The following is a 3,863-nucleotide window of genomic DNA, read 5'->3' as shown; positions in this document are numbered from 1 at the left end:
GCCATATGTGCCCGTGTTTCTTGCCTTCTGATGACACAGAGAATCCCATACTAAGTCCCACCCTGCCCAAGCCTGCACTCCCCTGCCATGGGGCAGTGATTCTGAGATCTGTGCCCACCTGGAGATCCCCATTCCCTTGGCCAACATGAAGACTGGGCTCTGCTGGTCTTTACACATTCCTAGGAAAGCAGTTATATCCAGAGAACTTCCCACCCACCCCTCCCCCTTCTAAACAAGAGGTACCTACTTCAGGATAGATACAAGGACCGGACACCACCAGAATGTTGGGGCACAGCCCTGGTCCTCTCAAACCAAGAAGCAATGCTTGGATGGAGGGCAGTTCATGGCAGAAATGTGGATCCACTCTGGAAAGTGATGGGTGCTCTGCACTGTGAAAAGGGGCGTGTGCCCTGGTGAGCGCAAGCCCAGCCTCAGTCTTGGGCTGAAACCCCTGCAGTGAAAAGCTGGTGTGTAGGGATCAGCGTTGGGGGCAATAGACACTGAGAATAAAACCCTCCAAAGGTGACAGAAGCACTGTCAACAGGGACGATTCTTCTTATGACCCTCCTTAATACCATGCTTCTGAAAGGCTGCAAAAAGGAAAGCATCGAATATTTAAAAAAAGAACCTTGCCTACAGCCCACCATCATTTAGGATGTCCATGTTATTGAAGCGCAGGTTGCACATGTGTGCTTGAAACCAGAGAGCAACCTTGGGAGTTGGTCCCTAGATGCCATCCACCTTGTATTTTGAGACGCGTCTCTCACTTGGTTTAGAACTCACAGAAAGCTAGGTTGGCTGACCTACCTGTCTCCTTCCCTTAATTCTCAGCACTGGGGTTACAGTGCATGAGAGCTGCCACTCGTGGGATTTTTTGTTTGTTTTATGGGCTCTGGGTTATCAGGACCATGTGGCAAGTACTTGACCAACTGATACCCACTTTAAAACTATACAAGTTTTCCTTTAAATGTAGATGTAAGTTTTCTCTCTCAGAGCCGCTAGGTCCTGACTACCTGGCAGCGGCTCCCCAAATTACCACACAGAGGTTTAATATTACTTATAAATGCTCAACTTAATAAGCTCAGGCTTATTATTAACTAGCTCTTACATTTTAAGTTAACCCATATTCCTTATTTATGCTCTACTATGTGGTGATACTTTTTCTCAATACGACCTGCTCATCTTGCTGTCTCCAGGTCTGGCTAGTGTCTCTTGACTCCACCCTTCTGCTTCCCATCATCCTTAGTTTGGTCACCCTGCCTATACTTCCTGCCTGCTACTGGCCAATCAGCATTTTATTAAACCAGTTCGAGTGACAAATCTTTACAGTATACAAGAGTATTATCCCACAGCACTTAAGTCTTAGTAGCCACATGGTGTGAGGTATCTAGTTTAACCAATACCCCTGACTTTGCTACACTATCATCCCTGGGTTTCTGTGTGGTGTGTTCCAGGCCCCCCTGAAGATACCAAACCCTGCAGATGCTCAAGTCCCGTAAGTAAAAAGTGTAGCATTTGTTTAACCCCCTCACAATCCCCTCTACTTCAAAGGGGATTTCTGTATATCTTATACCACCTAATATACAAATACCATTTAAATCGTTACCCCACCTGCTTAATGATGTCCACCTGTTGAGTGCAGAGCAGTTATTTTATTAAATGTATCAACCATTAATTGATGGCATGACTGGAAGGAGGGGCTTCTGAGCGATCATAGGCAGTTCCTGGTGTACAGTGCTGACCACGCTGAGAGTCCTGGGACTCTGAGACGTCCTCTCACTCAGCCATCCTTCCCAGCCTCTGGGTTTCAGTCCTTTCTGACAGGGTTCCCATGTAGGAGTCTTGATCTGGTTTATTTTCTCTGGCAGTTAAAGAATTAAAAAAGGCAGGGGGAAAAAAATCTTGAGAGCCACAAGTAGTAACAGAGAAATACATTCTCAAACATAGCAAACAGCAGCAGACAGAATCAACAGTTGAAGAAAGACTTTATTAATGATGAAGAAACACGCCCCCAGCAAGGCCCATGCAGAGTAAAGACATTTTGCAATGCAGAGCGGGGACTCAGGAAACCAAATGTCAGGGACCAGCCTCGACAAAAATACCTCTTGCCAGAGTAGAGGCATGGGGATTAGAAATATATTAAAGAATAAGAAGACGCAAATGAAAATAATAAAATGGAGAAACATAATAGGATAGTATCGGGAGGAAATTCCAGTGAGTACTGAAATTCACCCACTTTTAATTTCCCTCTGCTTAAAAATACCCCTGACCTCAAAAGGTCAACTACTTTAACAAGATACAAGGAAATGAACATACCAATTGGAGGTCGCGGGCTACAGTCATTGTTATACATTATGTTGCTAGACCAAAACAAGTCACACCTACACCCTAGACCAAAACTTTCTGTAGGCAAACAACTCCCTGGGTGGAATCCAAAGTTATCTCCATAACTGGACTCTTAGTTGGTTCCTTAGACTTTTGTTTGAGGTAGAAACAGATCTTCTCTATTCCTGGAGCACAAGGGCTGGCTATTAGCCACACCTGTTGACAACAACCTTGAGGGAGCAGAACTCTCTGATCTACACCTCGGTGGGACCTTGTTTGAGGTGGAGCACAATAACCTTGAAGGAACTAGGGGTCAGTTCCTACTCTCTGACCTTAGGAACACGGAAATAGGCTCACATTTTTGGGCCTCCACAACCAAGGGGTTGGGGGTTTTAAATGTGCTTTCCAATTCAAGGTTGGTCAGTTTGGACAAAAAAAAAAAACAGGACAGAGAGGCTGAGAGATCCACAATTTGGGGGTAAACAAGGCCTGGGCTGGCCTTGAACTTGTCATTCTGGTCCTACCAGCAGAGAAAAAGTCTTGCCAGGTGTTAGGAATATTTCCTAACATGAACTCCCTGCCGACCCAAAAATTCCCAATCAAGCCAAATTAGGAAATATCCAGGTTTAATGGGAGATCTGCGCTATTAGGTAGCCCCTAGGGGGAACCAGGAAGCCGCAAAAATGCGACCCCCCCCCAAAGGAAGAAAGGGAAACCACTAGTGTTCCTCTTTGTGTGGCGGGGTATCACTTAAATACCCTGGGGAGTGGTCCTGCTGGGATTTGGAATCCAGACCAGGCCTGGGGCTGGGATAGATGTGAGGGGCAGGGGCCTACCTCCCAACTTGACACCAGGCTTTTGTTTTAAGCCAGAAATTTGTCTCCTTGTTTCTGATCAGAAGGCTAAGGTGGAAGCCAGCCATTTTGGAATTCAGTCTTTATTGTTGCCATGGCCCGTCCCCCTGTCCCGTCTTCTGTCAGGGGTGGGTCTAAGTCCCTTGGGTCGCCCGGTTCGGATTGCAACACTGTCCACCTCTGGCGCCTTTCTCCCGCAGATGACTGACTCCTGAGGAGTGGACAGGTCAAAGGGACCCCCCATTCAAGACAGGACCCAGGGATAGGAAGGAAGCACACTGGTTGCGGTGATGTGCAGGCATGAGCTCCAATCCTTGAGAATCCCAGGAAAACGTGTAAGGGGCCAAGACAAAACTGTCCAGAATTTCAAAGGAGCGACCCTCAAGAATTGCGCTTCGCCCAGCAATACTAGCCTAGGGTGGAGGGTGCAGGAGAGAACACACAGCTCTCAGGAAAGTAGGTGGCCTTTTCTGTTAGCCAAAGGCCCTGGCCCTGGTCATACTGAAAAGGGAGCTGGGAGGCTCCCGCCACACGGAGCAACTGTCACCTTGCAAGATCATACTCCAACCTGCAAGAAGGAGTAAAGTCTGACTTGATTGTGCCCCTCCCACTTCACAGGATATTTGCCCAGCCCCCAGACTTCTGCTCTGAGAATACTGAGGAAGGAGGCACCGGAAAGGCGGG

Source organism: Arvicola amphibius, chromosome 1 (genome assembly GCF_903992535.2).
Source record: "Arvicola amphibius chromosome 1, mArvAmp1.2, whole genome shotgun sequence".
Classification (NCBI taxonomy): domain Eukaryota; kingdom Metazoa; phylum Chordata; class Mammalia; order Rodentia; family Cricetidae; genus Arvicola; species Arvicola amphibius.
Note: the sequence above shows the minus strand (reverse complement) of the source record.